An 18,506-nucleotide genomic window follows, 5' to 3' on the forward strand; every position below is an offset into this window, starting at 1 on the left:
AAACTTAGATAGTTAGGAAAAGGTCGAATGTAGCGGACAAGGATTATTTAAAATTTTAAATGCGCGTAGCAGCATTTGTCAAGTCCACTTGCAGGTGAGAGGTCAGGATTATTTCTTCTCTTTCTCTATACTGAGAATACAATCTTTTATTTGTGAGTTATGCATTTTATTGTATAGCTATTGTTTATAACAACACAGAGTTAACTTTATCAATTAGTCACATCATTAAACGTAAGTCGAATTTCATTTTTAGTTTACTAATAAGAACAGTATCTGTTATTTTTTAAATTAGGACCTAAAATTTTTTTAATTATAAAACTGCTCGTTTTATATTAAATTTATATTAAATTTATCGATGAATTCACTAAATAAAATGTAATATTTTATGTTATGTTTATTCATTTCATTATTTTTTTTTTAATTTATCATTTAGCAGTTTTACATAATTCTAAAACTGTGTCTGAAAGGCACTGTGAAAATAGGATAGTTTAGGACAGTGAGATTTGACTTCTAACGCTTATGTTTTGTTTTAAATAAATATGGAGAAAATATGAGACAAATAGAAAGGAGAGAGCATGACATTAGCTGTTAAAAAAGTAAGAAATAAGGAAATGACAATAAGAATGAACGATATTATATTTCAAAAAATATATTAGGAAGTAGATTACAAGCTGTTGAAACTGAACAAAAGATAGCATTAAATACACAGATTAATAGTAAAATATATTTAAAGAAATATATTTCTGTCCATCCTCCTTTATAAGAACGAAAAAATGTCATAACATATAAAAATATAAAAAATCTAGTCTATTTTCATTTTTAGAAAAATATGATTAAAACAGACATTTTGATACAAGAATAATATATTTCATATCAAAAAAATGGAATCTCGAAGAAACTTAACATATTCGATAACAACTTTTCCTTAACATCTGTCTTCTTTACAATATTCATCTAGGCTATGTCAACAATGAAATCTATATATAAAATTTCAGCAGCTAAAACAAACATGAACATGATAGTGACTACGAGGTGATTGTTGATCCGAAGAGTTACCGATCAAGTTGTTCGCGCGATCGATCGCCGTTGCTTCCCTCTCCTCTTCACGCCTCCGCAGTACGTTGAAAGCCCCTCCGGGTTTCCGGAGGGAAACGGGGCACCGGTCGACCGGGGGTTGATATAAACTGTGATTGATATTTAGTCGCGCCACACGGCACTTAAGAGGATTAAGGACCATCCAGGACGAGTATCGGCCGGGAACAGCCGTGACCCCGAGCACGTGCATCCGGGGACACGCAACGATCTCCCGAACGTTGGCCGAACTGTATAGGATAGGTTGGTAGTTAGGTAGGTGGTGGAGACGTTCCAGGTCGATCCAGCAGCGCCAAGGATTCCTCCCGTCCTGTCCGACGCGACTGAAACGCGCTACTACAACGCCGCAACTCTGATTACAGTTAGCTCGGTCCGCTGGCCTAAACCTCCATATAACGCGCATCGCGCGGTCGTCGGGGACTAACCCGACGACGACCACTACACCACGTCACGCCGGGCGCGACATCCAGCCTCGACCATGATTATCCGGTGGATTGTCTTACCGCATCCTAATCTCGAGAATGTTCATATCGGAAGGCCATCGAACCAAACTTTATCGTCCGTGACGTATCTTCGGCACCTTTCAAGCATTTCGAATTATGTAGGATTGCTAAATGATAAGTTGAAAAAAGTAATAAGATAAATAAATACATAACAAATAAAATATTTTAATATTTTAAATTTTATGTAGTAAACTAATAAATTTATATCCTACATTGTAAAAAAATTTTTATATACAATTACAATAATTATAATGAATAATTTTGAAATTTATTATTATTAATTAAAAATTTATATATATGCGTATAAATAAAATTACATTTTTTTTCTTTTTCACAGTAATTAAACAATTTGCAAAAGTAAATTTATAATTGAAATTAAATTTATAAAAATATTTATGTAGTAATTCACCAATGAATTACATACAATTTTTCTTAAACTATGTTATCGATATGTATACAAATGTAAATATGTGTAATATATTACAATATTACAACAATTTACTTTCTTATAAAAACTAAAATATTGTTATTGTAATTTTGCGTCTAATGTAAAAATATATTTACAATTAAAGATAAAACTACTAATTTTTGCAACAACAGACAATTTTATATTTCAACTTATATATTTCAACTATGAAATGTGTAATTTTTACACAATTATTTATATAATTTTACATACTTTTTTAATAGTACATTCTTTTTTTGATAAAGTATTTATTGAGCAATGTCCTAGTTTTTATTTTTTTTTAAATTGTATTGTTGAGGATTAAAATTCTATTTAAGAAAAGTAGCTCAAATGAATTCGCAATGTACTGAGCAGTATAAAAATTTTGCAGAGTAAGCAAAAAAAATATTTATGGAAGAAATGAGAAACGATTATTCGAAAACGAGCTTGAAAATAATCATTCTTCAATGAAACTCCGATTAAACCATAGTTATGTTGCCCAAATTTAGCCGAGATATTCGAGAGGGAATATTTTTATTTCTTATTAACGCTCGAAATGGTGTAAAATACTGCAAGTAGGATATATATTTTGGTTCCGCGGTTACATCTGCACGAAATGTGTTCGGTGAGCGATTAATATCTCCCTCGTGACAGGGATAACTGCCGATTTAAATGAGTCGTTTTAAGACGATTCTGCGACAATCATCACAGATCGGCAAATCGTTACTTTATATCAAATTAAAAACGACGTGGAAAAAAAATACTAGTTCAAAACGAGTTGGTTATTTTCGAGACGGACATCAGAGAGAAGGCGGGACAAAGGGGAAGGTTCAATTTTTAACGAATGCTATTAACTTTCCCAATATGACAGCTATGGAAATAGACGGAACACGTCATCAGAAATACAAGTCATATTGATAAATTTCTAAGTGTCGCGCTCTCCTCCCTTTTTCTTTCCAATCTTCTTTCAAAATTCTCGTATAGTTTCTACAGAGAAAATTTGATTAGATATGTCGTTCAGTGCTTTTTAAATTTCAATTCAACATTAATCATCTTTGCAATCCATCGCGTCGTTGAATTCAAATTTTGTTGAGTCAAAGTGCAGTCGTGAAAGAATAAGAATTAATACATAATGTGTCTCGCGATCCTCTCCCTTTTCTTTCGATATTCTCATACAGTTCAGAGAAAATTTGATTAGATGTCGTGTCTTCTAGCATTCTTTATATTTCAGCATTAATCCGTAATTCTTTACAGTCTTTGCAATCTTTGCGATCATCAAATTAAAATTTTGTTGACGCAAAGTTCAATGAAAGAATAAGATTTTGTTCATTTTCTCTTAATTTTGCCCGTAAATGAAAAAGCTATGGAACCGTACTAATTTTTTTCTTCAAGATATTTCCGAAACATTGTTGAGAGTGCAGCGCGGATGGGTGGCGGATTATCACTCCGGAAGCGCTTAGAAGTGACTTGATGCATTAGTGATAACCGTTATCTATTCCGGACGTCACCCATGGTCGAAAATAGCGGTATAATCGAAGGCGACGGGGGAAAGAGCGAGGAAGAGCAAGAGAGATAGGAAGACTAGAGGTCTGAGCGAGGAAGGCGAGTCGGGAATGATATCGAGGGCGCGAGGAAGAGGGAGAGCCCCGGGTAATGTCGGGGCAGGGTCGTGCGAGGTGCGAGAAAGGAAGCGTCGTTTCCGCATCGCGATTCCGCCCCGTCATTGGCTCCGATTCCGTGCTAACGTTAAACGCGTGCGAGTTCCCGGTACACTCTCGCGCAACGCGAGAGACAGCGGGGGTCAGCGCGGGGGAGGGTTTTAGGGATGGCCGCTGCCGTTCCACCATCCTCCCATCCCCCTGGTCCTCTCATCGATAATATACGATCGTACATGATTCTGCTTCGTGTATCACAATGGCCCTCCGGGCAAGCCCGTTCCACCTCTATCTACGTACCTGGCGCGCCGAACTACCGGCGCCCGGAGTCCGCGGTGGATAATGAGTGATTAGGTAATTAGTTGTCCAATATTCGCCCCATCCGACCGTTCCTTCCTCTCCCCTTGCCGCGCGCACCCTCTCCTCCGCTCGCTTCGTCACGATCTTCCCAGCGTTCACCAGCTTCGCCGCGTGGTCTCCTGCTACCGCTTGACCGGATGCGTTGACCGGACAGTACAGACGTACGAATGATAGTATAGCTAGCGTCATCATGATTATCATTGTTATATGTTATCGTGTAAGAAACTTTGTATAAAAGATTTTTTTTACACCTTATGTAAAAGCTTTGTCGAAATAGAATATGATGATAGATAAGCCGATAAGTTTCAAACTTTTATTAAATATTTCAGGTTTCTCTCATCGATAACACTTTGTAAAAAATATGTCAATTCTCATATTATCATTTTTTTTTACAGAAGAATAAACAAATTCAAATTACTAGTAGTAAGACTTGTAATATTTTTAACCGTTAGATTTTATTATTCAATGTCCTGCGCATTTCTTTTTTTTTAACTAAAAGCACTAAGTAGTTATAACACATTCATATACATTTTTTGAAATACAAACTTTACAAAAACTTTCTAAAGATTATATACAAGATATTAAATTATATACAAAGAATTAATAATTTTTATAGCTACTTTTTTATAGATTAATTTTTATAGATTATTTAGATACTTTGAGTAAATCTAAGGGTTAAAAAGTAAGAGTTACATTATTATGTTTCTTAAAAAAGTAATGAAAGTTTACTTGAAATAGGAACAAAATCATTGCTTGTGATGGGTTAATTTTATAAATATTTAAATAACAAATTGAAGTAAAAAAAATCGGCTAGTGTTATCATTATATTGTTTTCGTAAATCTTTAATTGTAAACTGAAATTTCAATAAAGACCTGTGACTTTAAATTTTCTTTATTGGAAATATTTTTATAATAAATAATATGAAAATATAGGAAATATTTTTGAAGCTGTTTCCGTTCTTTCTAATACATCAGTTTAACATATACATAAAGCCCATCTCTGCCCTTCGTCACCCAATTGTGCGAATAGTCCGCGCCTCGCAGCGAGTATCGATTTACAAGAGAGAAGGGAAGAAGGGTGAAAAGAAGGGCACGTTCGTCCAATACCTATGTCCAAAAACAACCGAGTTCTCGAGCCCCGAAGCTGAGGAACCACCATGTGTGCGGCGCCGAGACAACCCCTTATAAATATAACAATTAAAAAGAGGGCTCTGTGTGTGTGTGTGTGTGTGTGTGTGTGTGTGTGTGTGTGTGTGTGTGTGTGTGTATGGAGTGCGAAACGTCCTGCTTCGAGGGTGGACACCCGCGGGCACCCCTACATAGAACGCAAAACAGAAGGGCGCAGTCCGTTTGCCGCTGCGGGCTTCTTTCTGTCGGTAGGACGCCGAAAAATAACGGAATAATAATGAATCGAATTTTCGATCATATACAAAATTTCATCGCTTTTTATCATCGACGTTAGACGCGAAAACAGGAATCGCCTAACGAGAATCACCCGTGAGAATAGTATTCTTAATTTATCTTTTGTTAAACGTGTAAATATTATATAAGGCAATTTCCATAAATACTGAATTAGTTAATGAGTTTTAGCTAATTCTATCTCTCTTATTCTCTAATTTTGTCTATCGATAATCAGTTAAATTCTAGTTAAATTCAACTGATGTTATGCGAACAGTAATAATTTTAACTCTACTCCGATCTTGTTCGGTCTACCGCTGCATTATCATAATTATTGGATTAAGAGTGTATTCGACTGACTCCGCAAAGCCGTCGATGTATCTCGTAAAGCTGTATCCATTGTTTGACGAATGATTGACTGAACCGAGAAAAAGGAGAGGAAACAGAGACAAGCGGTTATCGGTGAGGATCGCGTGGGCGACACGAGAGAGTTAATTCACGAAAGCGCCGAGGCGAATTCAATTCGCGCGAGTTAGCGCGTGACGAAATCGCCGCTCGTCGCCTCGTTGCTGACGACCTAGGTCATAACTATTTAAATGCCCGCGGCTGGATAAATTGTTGTATTAGTCACGCCAAGCTTATATTAATACATGGCCCGTCCGAGTTCGTCGTTCGCGAGCCTGTTATTTCTCTTTCCGTCAAAGTCCTACTTAGATTTTGTGAAACGGGAGGACAAAGCGTGAATTATTTGTTTCCACATCGTTAATCTTGAATATCTTGAAAGTTTATACGAATTACAAGCAGCGATACAACCTAAAGTTATTCAGAGCTCCTCATACAAAGTTCCTTTACTACAAAGATATAACGTAATTAAAGAAACGTAATTTCTGAGAAAAGAATGAGTTAAATAAAAAAATATTACATTATCTATGATCAAAAGTGAAACTTAATCCTAACTGGGATATTCGCGGGTCCAATGTATTATACTTTAATATTTGTTCAAAGTTAAGATAAAAGTTAAGGTTAAATGAACAATCTTTTCATTCTGAAGGCCAAAATCCAAGAAATAAAATTATGTAATTTAAGTACACTTCATGTTGCGGGTTAATTTTTCTTATTAAAATCGTCAAATGATTCTTACATACTTTAATATCTTTAGAAAGTATTCGCAAGGCATGTATTTAAAAAATTGTATACAAATATTATAACTATTTGGTGCCTAATATTTCAAGAAAAAAAAATATAGTACATGAATATTCAATCGTGTATATTAAGAGCTAAAATAATATAAGGTTACAAACAAAAAATTTGATATAAACAATTTTTTACAATGTTAAATTGAAAAAAAAAATAAAATAAAAAATATTCCGATCCATGAATACCATTTAGAATTAACTTAAAAAATCGTCAAACGTAATCTAAAAAGGTTTGTTAAAATTCTCGCAACTCAAAAAAGATGATTCCAAAAAATCGACAAAATCATCACAATTCAAAAGAAGTAGTTTTTATAATTAATTTTTGTAAAATAAAATTAATACAATCAAATGACATTTGATTATATTAAGAATAGAACCTTCTTGTCGATATTACTTGATCAGTTAATAATTTTCCATCAATTTAAAAAAATAGACTTTCTCCTTTTTTGAGAAATTTCATTTTATGAGTTGTTACTTTTAAAGCGATTATATTAAGACAAAGTTTGAGAAATAACACGGTCGAGATATATAATTAGTAAATATCATTAATTAATCGTAACATACTGACGTGACTAATTCCATTGATTCATGTAAATGCTCCATTTAAGAAAAAGCCAAAGATCGTGCCTTTTTGCACGAACAAATCATCTATTAAGCTCGACTCAGTCAACGAATTTAAGTAAATCGTATCTCCAGAGAATCTTGGAATTCTCTTGCGGCGCTTGTTACTCCTGACATAGATTGCAACAGGCAATAGGACTAAGGGAAATTCGCTCTCCCTCGATACAGCGATGCAATCACGCCGATCGAAATGCAACGCATTTTCTCGAAGCGACTTGGCGCGTCTTCCGCGGGAGGTGGGAAAAGAGAAGGCGAAAGAGAGGGAAAAGCAGTCACCGGTGGTTATTTAGGTGATTACGCTTCGCTTCGCGGACGATGTGTGTGCCGTATACGTTTGATCGCATCGTCGTCGCGACAAATCGACATTGTGTCACTGCGCCTCGTTGCAGCAATAACGCATATAATATACGCGCGCGAGCGAGCGCGAGCGCAGCATTACAGACCGCTGATGTAATACTTTTATGATCGGCCGCCGCAATTTCTCGGTGACAACACTCGCTATTTCTGTCGCCGAGTTTGTGCACATGACTGCCGCGACGAGCAATATATCGCGCAAATACGCGCGACGCTCACGCCGATATTTATACAGGGTGTTCGTCGTTCCTTCCGAACCGCGGATAAAGCTACGGCGATGGATTTTTGGTAGCTCTCTCGAGAGTCTCGTGTGTCCTCGCGGGTATAAATATAATGAGAATTTTATCTCCGAGATAAGAAAAGAAATGGTAAACGGTTATAAATATCAAATGATGATTCGTTTGATATGTCGTGCATAAAAATAATGCTATTCGTAAATTATATTTATCTTGAAACATATAAAGCAAATTACCTAGAAACAATGCTGCCTGATAATACAAATATTTAATGAATAAATTAAGTTTTAATATTCACAAAGTATTACATAAAAATTAATATCTTTCCCTCATTTTATTTCTCTATTGGTTTTAAGCTAATTTGAATAGAAATATAACAGTACAAGTTTAATAATTAAAATTTATTAAAAACGGTCAAATAGAATATTTTACGTTTAATATTGAAAAATTAAATGGATTCAAAATTCGGAATCGCCTAGACAGGAAAGAGTACATATCCGGGACACCCTGTACAATATATCGAGCGTGCTCCTTTTTTTCTGCTCCCTCCGTCGGCATTGTTCGTCCATGTAATGCGAGTCGTTTCTCGCTTTCAAAACGGAGCTTCCTTAAGCGGAGGAGAAAATCGAAGCCGGCGATGAGGGGATACGCCGCGGCCGCTCGTTACGTAGGTGGAATCAAGGCGAAACTTTCCGCATGAAATTGCAACGTGCGCCCGGCCGTGTAATGCCCGAGTGGTACAACTCACCTGTACGTTACATGTCTTCGTACGCTGTCGATACCGCTCGTAGTAGAGGCTGCGCTTTTTCCATGCGGGGTGCATTGCTCTCGTCGAAGTCCATCCGCGCGTCGACGTTTCCCTCTGGTCCACCAGCCTGTCACGAAACAGAGGAAAAAAGGGGGCGTGATTGAGAAAAGTGAGTAGCGACGAGAGACGGTTTCGCAGAATAAATTAAGCCCGAGACAAGATGAATCGATGAATAATCTTGAAAATGTTAATTTTAAAAGAAGGGTACCTATTTCTTTAAATCTTACAGCTTTTTCTTCAGTAAGATTTGTTATAATTTATTATTTCATCCTATTCCTTGCCCCAAAATACGACACTGTTTCAGCATCACTGTATAAGTGACTTTCCCGTAAAGTGACTTTCATGTAAAGATTAGATAAGATCGGACGCTTCCGAAAAACTACTCTTTAAATTCTTTGGAGTAGAATCACATTTTAAAGAGATAAAATTGAGCAAGTCTTGAAAAAGAGCGGCTCAATTTTCAATCTTTATGAGTGATATTTCACTCTTCAGAGTGAGATTCACTTTAAAAGTTTTACAAAGTACATAAATCAATAATTATCTGAAGAGCATGATTGTTATATACGTAATTCTGTTCTATTATAATATCCGATATCTCTATTTCAACTTCTACATGCTCTTTTTATAATCTTCTCAACTGGACATGTATACGTATGTGGCATTTATAGCTAAAAAGATTAAAGATCGAAAGTGACTTCTATCTATGTATACAAGCTACCCTTCGCATTCCCTCCGAGACACGATAATCCGCAGAAATACGCGGCTGTGGTGGCGAAGATTGCATGGGCGGCAAAGTAAAAGAATGATTTATCGGTTGGCTGACTTTTCCCACCCGACTTTTCCTACTCGTGCGGAGGATCGGCTGATCTTACTCAGCTAGTGTCTTCTGCTCTCACGCGAGAAACAATACCAGCAATGGTGTTATCACGCGATTCGTTTTTTAAATATCTTTTACATTATAACGTATCTCTCTTTCTCTTTTTTTTTACAATGGTTGCCAAAACTTTTCTACTATACTAATATATAATTTTAAAATTTGATAACAAATTTATGTAAAAAAGATTATAGTAGTAGTTATAGTAGTAAGTAACAAAGGTTCCAAGAAATATAATTCAAATATAAAATATATAAAATAAAGGGCTTGGAAGCCGAGCAAGATATTTATTAAATTAAATATTACATTAAGAATCGGAACAAAAGCTCGTAGTAGTGTAACTTAACTTCAGAATGTAATTTCATCAGAATTAAATGAAATTTATATTTCAAAAATAATTTTAAAGCTTGGAATCTCTACTTTCGAAAGATCATTATATCTTTTTCTGTGAGTACTTTTTATATATAGGAAACTACGAGCTGGACAAAATAGAAAATTTCGTTCTTATTTTATGGCTCTGTTACGTATCCAATCAAAAATGTGAAAATTTTTTATTTTCTAACATGAAAGCTTAAAGTTTTCCCTAAAAAATCGTCTTCTAACAAAATGCCTAAGATTTTTTGTTACTAAGTTAGGATTAAATAAAAAAAACATTTTGACTTTGATTGTACAACTCCAAAACATTGTATCACAATTAAAAAAACAGATTCTTAAAATTAAAACTTTTCTCTATTAAATAGTATAATAATTGCCAAATAATTTAAAAACGTGTAGATAAGATATAAGTGAGGTAGCACTATGAACTTTTGTTCCAACCTATATTAATATAAAATAAACTGATTTTTTTTTATTTGTAAATATTCTTTATCCAAGCTATATAATAAAATTAATTTTATTTAATAAAATTAATTTTATTAAATAAAATTAATTTTATTTAATAAAATTAATTTTATTACTCGTTGCCTGAAAATTTTTGGTTATATATTTATTAATTTACATGAAAATGGGAGAATATAGTAAAAATTTGAAGAATGCAAACGCCTCGTTGACAGACCGGCGAACTTTGCGTTTTGCGTTGCAACGTACACGGTCAAAAACGAAGGAAGAGATAAATGAAGAAGAAGGAAGAAGGGGGGACAGGCGAGTGGCGAGAGCAACGGTTACAGCAGAATAAACCCCTCAATAATGAGTTCCGCGAGTGAATTCCCTCGGTGCGGAGAGAGGCTCGAGATAATAAAACAGAGCGGGACGTTGGCGGCGGTCGAAGGGGGACGAAAGGGGGCTAGGAAGGGTGGTGAGTGGGTGGCGGAGGGTACAGGGATGAGCGGGGACCGAGGGAGGTTTCCGCACTGGCAAGAGTAATAGTAAGAGGCAATAAAATATAATGAAATAACATCCAATCCAGGAGAGATATTGTGAAAATATTATTACTAACTTATTACTCGTTGGGCACGGCGTACCACGCTCTCGACCTTTTTCTCCATTTTTCCCTACCTTGCTCTCTCTCCCTCCTCCCTCTATCCGCCAGTCTTCGTTCCTCCCGTTTCCTCTTGCTCTCGACAAATATATACAGGGTGCGCCTGAAAAGGTGGAGCTCGATAGTATCGTTTGCGAGAGATTTTTACTTGGCAAAGATTCCAATGGCTTTTTTTCGATTTCTAATGTTAAGCATCCCGGAAATTGATGAAACACTGAATTCTTCTTTCGAATGAAAGTTTCGTAGAGATTAACTGTAAAATACGGTGTCCCTTGTATTTAAATTCTCTCGCACATACAGGTGTAATTCGATAAAAAATTATATAAGTTCCAACGTTAAATGATTCATTGTGCAAATTTCCTAACGCCTATTAACAGTATATACATTTAAATATTAGATAATATTATTAGGTAAAGTAGATAATATATAAATATATAAATTCGAAAATTTATCTGGAAGATGGAAAAGGAAATGTACGTTTTAATAATAGAAAAAGTTATACGTTATAGTTTTGTATAAAGACCACACCTATTATATACGTTCATAGCAAAACTATCACAAAAGTATTATAATATAATAAACATTTCTGGATAGTATCTTATGTTTTGTTTCAAAATTGACTTTCCATCGATAAGGCAATTTTATGATCGACTCATTTTAATCGAAAAATTTCTACTCCTTTTAAGCGCACCTTGTATAACCCCTTCGACATATATAACCTGCTCCATCTTTCTTTCTTCTCTCCGTTCGTTTCGTGGTCGCCGGAGACGCGATAAAATTTTTCTCCCTTATCGAGTCCCAATAAAAATCGGTTACCCGTAGCAGAAGAGCGCCGGTCGTCGTCGGTCGGAGGACCGTCCTCGCTATGCGAAAAAAACACAAACACCGCGTCACCGAGTCGCAGACGACACAGCGCAGATTTCTGCGGCTCGTTACTTTAAATTAACGCGAGAGCGTCGTTCCGTACTTTAAATTATATCAGGGCTGGATCCCAGAAGATTCTCGAGAGGTCGGCCGCCGACGTTAAAAATTAAGTATCTAAGGAAAGCGAGTTTTCGTTATAATAATTTTGTTGTAATAATCATTTATATTCATGAGAGAAAGAGAGGATACTTTCCATTTTTAGAAGGAGGGAAAGGAGGGGAAAGAAAAAAGATAATCGCGTATGCGTTCTCGCTCTCTTCGCGGAAATTAATTAACTGTAAGACCACGACGACCTCTCCTTGTCTTCGGATGAAGATTTCGCGGCGCGCGTTGCAGCACAAAGTGCAATCTGCCGCGTTCCGCGCCGTAACGCGCGCCGCGCCGCTAGCCTAATCGCCCGGTATCGCCGTCGAAATTATTCCCTTTTAGCGTTGTTAGCTCGGTACGTCGCGATTCGCGATCGATCCCCCGAGTTCGTCCGGCTCTCTCGCATTTGAAATGCAAAGTGCGCGGCCGAGCATTATCTTCCAGGAAAGACCGGCGGACGAATAGAAAGAAGAAGAGAGAGAAAGAAAGAGAGAAAGAAGAACAGAGAAATACGGAGAAAAAGGAAGAAAGAAAAGATTATCGCAGAGCGAGATATCCGGGGGAGGGGAATCGCGCGCGCGGTGACGAAAGATGGTTATATAAAACGCGGTTAGGAGGCGAAGAAGAAGGTGGTGGAAGAGAGGCGCGGGGGGTAGGTGGCATGCAACAATCCTATCTGACCGTGTAAATCTCCGAGCGTCGTAACGAAGCGGCAAATCGAAACTAAACGGTAGCCCATGAATGGGAAATTAGAAAATAACGTTACGCTGGCGCGAGGTCGCGCGCGCTTCCGGTCGGGACACCCTGTTGACTGCACGTACACATACACACACGACTATGCGTACTGCGTGCGAGTCGTCTCACGCATCGGAGCTACCGAGCTGCCGTAATGCACATTATTATCTCGTAAGCGAAATCTGGTTACGAAGTCCTTTTATTAAGGATTTAATTGATCGACGACGCTTAAAACGCGCTCGGTCGTCGTCTCCGTTCGTGCGTTTTGTCTCCCGTTCGCTGCTTTCCATCCCTTCCATTTTTCTTCCCCCATCTCTCTCTTTCTCTTTTGTTAAATAAACTTCTCTTTCTTTCTCTGCTGCATTTCCTCCCCCTCCCTGCGTTTTTTGTAATAAAATTTACCTCCTCCCCTCCTTTTTTATGCACGACCGTTACTTGCGTTCATTTGTTTTCCGCATCTTAATTGCATCGTTGCCAAATTGGATTCGGTGTCTTTCTATATTTGCATTCCTGTTGTTCTCGAATTTTCCGGCCCGTCATTTTATACCACTTACGTGTATATTGCGAGTATATTGTTCTCGTGGGTTCCCATCCGGAACATAATAAACCGCCATCCGCCCTATCTACCTATCTATCTACCTATCCGTCTCTCTTTCGCACCGTTGCGCCGAGTTTTTTATTTATTTATTTTTTTTATTTGGCTTAAACAGTTTAGCAATGTAATCGGAATATTTTCACGCCCTCCCTTCAGTCGTCTATTATACGTGAACCGCAAACAAATTTCGAATATTTTATTTCCGATCCGCAAGATATTTTTCTGAAACGACAAATCCGGCTGTCAACGATTAAGTAAATCGAATACCGAGAGATAGAAAATGGTGAGAATTCTTGAAAGAGAATTCTTAAAAGAATAATACAATTGCTGCTTTATAATGTTTTAATTTTTTTTGCTTATCCATTCGATAAAATTTACGCGAGTGTCTGGACATGAACAATAATGTAGATACATGTATTTTAAGGTCTGTCGTGAGAATTTTAAATCGATGACACCGATTTTATTTTCCACGATTTCCCAAGTACGAAAAATTTATAATGTCTTGTAATTCTTGACATTTATTCGCATGAGAATATTTCTGCTGTTTCTCGAGTCTCTACAATTCAGCGGATACTAAGTTGTGTCGAAACCCATATGAATTTACTGAAAATACCACGCGAAATTTTGCCGCGAGTCCCATTCCTGTGCTGGATAGCTATTACTTGCGCTCGTCTATATACCGGGTAATTTACGAGAGTAGAACGATTTGTCGAGACAACGTCGCTTATATAAATAATATGTCGTTATGCGCGAAATACAGCGCGAGCGGAGGGGTCTCTCTCTGTTCGTGTGTCTTTGCCGCACACATTATATAAAGGCATCTTGCGCACGATCGTGTGCATGCATTGATATGCGCGTGTATGCGTATGTCTCTATACTCGACGCATATACACCAGGGAATAAGCAGTGCGCGACGATTGCACTGTCGCGTCGATCGTAAGTAATGCAAGTAAGAATAATGTGTTTATTCGTTAGATTAAAGATCGTTTCGTACAAGTGTCTCGCTAGACTGGAACATGTTGCCTTGATGAAAATGTGACACATCCCAAAATTAGTAAGTCTTTTTAGTCGAGTATTTTTATTTTGAGTTGGAACAACGTTTTAATTAGAATAATAAGTATATATAATTTTAAACTTTCCTTTCAATTATATATATTCTTTAAAATTACGTTGTATGAATTCTCAAAATTTGAACATTGCGATTCCGATTTTTTATTTGTGCCACTTTTCTGTCAATGCGATAAGAAACTCTATAACAAAATCTAGCAATGAGCGATTTTGTTAAAATCTTACGAAAGAAAAAGATAGTATAGGTACTATTGTCCTATATATATGCGTGTCATCCCTTAAAAAAATATATACGCCTAGTAAAATAGTATACAATATTACATTCTTCTTAAAATAAAAAAATGTTAATTTTTTTTTAAATAATTGATATATTATACAAAAATTATTTCATTTATTCACTGATGAATCTAATTATTAACCAGAGGCGCCGAATGGCTTGGCGTTCAGTGCGATTGTAGATCCGAGTTCTCACCTGCATTCACGTGATTTTTCGCATTTAAGGAACCAAAAATTGCTCCAACTGATGATTAAATTTTTAATCACCAGCATCTTTCGGATCGGGCGTTAAACTGTTGATCTTATCAGTGGATAAATATCCACTATATAATAATAATAGTGGATCTCCCAGACTGGGGGTTGAACATTAGGCTAACAATCTAATTCCGGAAAGAATCCATTGTTACTGAAATCTCATTAGAGGCTCTATGCTCCACGCAAGAGTTAAAGGAACATATATGTATATATAATTATCAATCAAGTCATTGTTAAAAAACTTCAAAAAAGCTTATTGTAAAAAACCTATTAACTCTAAGACACATAAGACGGACTAAGTGACTGAAGTAATCAACTAGATTACACTGAAGAAAAAACTTGGCGTGCCTAGGTCGCATTAAAACACAATGCTCCACGATCAATGTATAATACAAAATTTACAATACGAAAATTATTTGCAATACGAATTAATAAAAAGATTAGGTATTACATACAATATATCTTTTCAAATATACACAATGCATAAAAGCAATAATTAGGCAAGAAAGAGGTGCTATAATAGTTGCTTAATTTTTATAAATTTGTTCTCTAATTTGATAATATCTATATAATAATTATAATTATAATGTATTACTTTTCAAAATTAGCAACTTGTAACGATAATTAATTACTTTCTGAGAGAAAAAACTGTAACTGTAATAGTTATCTACTTTTATAAAATTTTCCCAATTCTGACTACATTATGTAAATATATATATAAGGTCTAAAAGAGATATATACTATCTCTAATTTACATTGTCTCACTTTATAATCTAAATCAAGATACAGAGTAAGATAACATAAATTAGAATACACATACAGAAAGTGTACATACTTTTCTGTCATATGATTTTGACAAAATCACTATTGTAGTCTAACTATATTGTATCTCTTTAAATTACATATAATTTAATTACAAATAAAAAACAACATTAATAATAGCTTCCTACTACACTCGTCACAAAGCAGATGCATAATATTGTTATTTGTTGAAATCTTTACAAAAAAAAAAAAAAAAAAAAAAAAAAAAAAAAAAAATTAAAATTCGCAAGTACCGGACGTGTTACGGTGTCTTCGTAAAATCGGCGTTATTTTTTTTCTTTTATAATGACACGCTACATGCACTCAATAATGCACGCCGGTATATGCACACGCATGTGCGTATACACGAATATCCAGAACATAGACAGAACCAACTCGCACGCGCGCGCAAGCGCAGCGTATGAATAAAATACGACTCCAGGCCGAAGATTTCGCCGAGTCTACTCGGTATAACTCGTCTCTGTCGCATTTGCATCCGCATTACGCGAACGTATACCGCCGGCTTGCGTAATATTATAATCAGCTGCGGGAAAATAAATAACTATGGCGTCTACCTGGCCACCTCTCTACGCATTCTCTCTCCACTCCTCGTTCGCCTTCCCACCCTCTCATTCTTTCTTTCTCTCTATCTCTCCCCGTCTCTCTCGCCATCAGATAACTATCTTTCCGTTTCCTGCTGGCGGGCCGCAGTAAATACACATAAGTCGTAGCAACCTACTTGCTATAGTTGAAGAAAGAACGAGAGAATAAGTCGCGGTCGCGGGAGGACGTGATAGAAGAGGAGGAGGAGGAGGAGGACAAAGACAGCGATAACACGTAACTACAACGATTTCCACTTGAATTAAGAGCGCCTCGTAAAACGGAATTTATTATTCGCGCTCGGGGGAAAATTTTTGCGGAGCGACCGCTCAGGAAGAAGCTCTTCCCTCGAAAAGGCAAGAAAAAAAAAAGAAGAGAAGAAAAGGAAACAAGAGTGGAGACGGAGAAAGGGAACGGCAGAAGGCAGAGATCGCGCGCTGCGGCGTCCGCCTGATTAAATATCATGAGGAACTTGGAGCGAAGATTGCAACGCGCACGGGCGCGGGAAATAATACCCCGTTGTTAAAACCGGGAAACATATAGCGCGGAACTGCTGCCGATTCACGGTGAATTCTAGGAATTCGCCGAGTTCAGGCCAGGAAAAAGAGTGCGGGAGTTTTTAATTGTAGCAGGTCGTGAAACACACCCACATTTCTTCTTCTTTTTTTTAGTAATGTCTCTTCAAATTTTTATACACATTATGAGTTGTGTTTGTCCAATGTGCTCGTCAGAGATGCGTGTACGTTTTCAGATGCGCTCGCGGCCAGTGCGGCGATCTAGGGGTTAACGCACGCGAAAGGGACATCTTCTCAAGAGCATCGAATGACAAGGAGTATCGCTATAGCCTGAAAGACGATAAAGGAAGCTTCATTTGTATCGCATACACACGTACAAAATGATACGTAATACATAAAAATCATATTGTACTATTACAGGAAAGAATGTCTCTAATTAGTCAATTAACTTGAATGAATGTTGTTGGTAACTGTGAGATATAATGCGATTTGAAAAACTTCATAACTTTATTCACTTCGAGAGTTAAATTTTATCTTCCATCAAATATATAATATCGGTATAAAATATCAGCAGTCAATTGAAGAAATTATTAAAAAAAAAGCCCAGTTATTTGTAGAACCAAATAAAATATATTCTTTGCAGCGTTTTAGCGCTTACTAACTATCATTATTAAATTAATTTGATTTGTGATATTACTATTTCAACTTCAGTTTATAATTGTATTTGAAGTCCAACAATAGTCAGTGCGCAGTTTGAAAGATTACAATTGAAAGATTATAATTGGAAGATGTATTTAAAAAATTTATGTAGAAATATTTATAGGCGTCAGATTCAGCCTTGATCATATGTGATGCTTCTTTACTCGTTAAATTCATAACACAGAAACATATATTTTTTATAATATTAAGGGAACATATGTAAGTCCCTGAGATCTACTAAAGATTTCGTTATTAATTTTATTTTCTTGAAGAATTTTTCAAATTTATTTTTAATCTACGATATAAGACTATATGAAAAATAGAAATAAAATATTATTAATCAATCAAATTTTTGTTTAAATCTTGTTAGATGTAAATATGTACATATTCAAACTTTTTTCAAAAAATATTATTTTTCAAATTATTCCCAGTCACTCTAGGACCCATATATTTCAATTAAAACATCTATTTTTCCATTTTCTCATACTTTTGTAGAAATATTCATCTTTGATAATATCTCCGTTTCACATACATACAACATAAATATTTTTTCGAATACAATCGATTCACTCTTCATTCAAGATTTGCATCGTAAAATAATACGAATTCTAAACGTCCGCATTGTCTTATGATGCTCAATTCTCATCGAATCAATTCGGAATGAATCAATGCGCTTTAAAAAATTCTCTCAGCTTTCTCGTTCAGCTTTTTCTGGCTAAATGATAACAATTATTAAACCGACAGAAGCTCCTTCATTTCGCGGCTCGTCAAGCTCGTCTTACCTCGTAAAGGTACTTTTCATTAACGAGGCTTCGATCTCAGGAATATCATCGGGACGCAGCTTTCGCATCCAGGCACCTGTTCCTATTTCTCGCTCTCTCTCTCTCTCTCTCTCTCTCTCTCTCTCTCTCTCTCTCTCTCTCTCTCTCTCT

The 18,506-nt window shown here is 36.2% G+C and overlaps 1 protein-coding gene across 1 annotated transcript in view; it reads right to left on the reverse strand.

Moving 5' to 3' along the window:
* The window catches only part of LOC108686593 (protein bric-a-brac 2-like), a 446,382-nt gene that overhangs the window by 353,445 nt on the left and 74,431 nt on the right, over window positions 1-18,506 (reverse strand). The window contains exon 2 of the mRNA XM_018191970.1: window positions 8,609-8,735. The gene's annotated coding sequence lies outside the window, so the exon portion shown is untranslated. The remainder of the gene's footprint in view (window positions 1-8,608; window positions 8,736-18,506) is intronic.

The sequence above is a fragment of the Atta colombica genome, unplaced genomic scaffold (genome assembly GCF_001594045.1).
Source record: "Atta colombica isolate Treedump-2 unplaced genomic scaffold, Acol1.0 scaffold187, whole genome shotgun sequence".
Classification (NCBI taxonomy): Eukaryota; Metazoa; Arthropoda; class Insecta; order Hymenoptera; family Formicidae; genus Atta; species Atta colombica.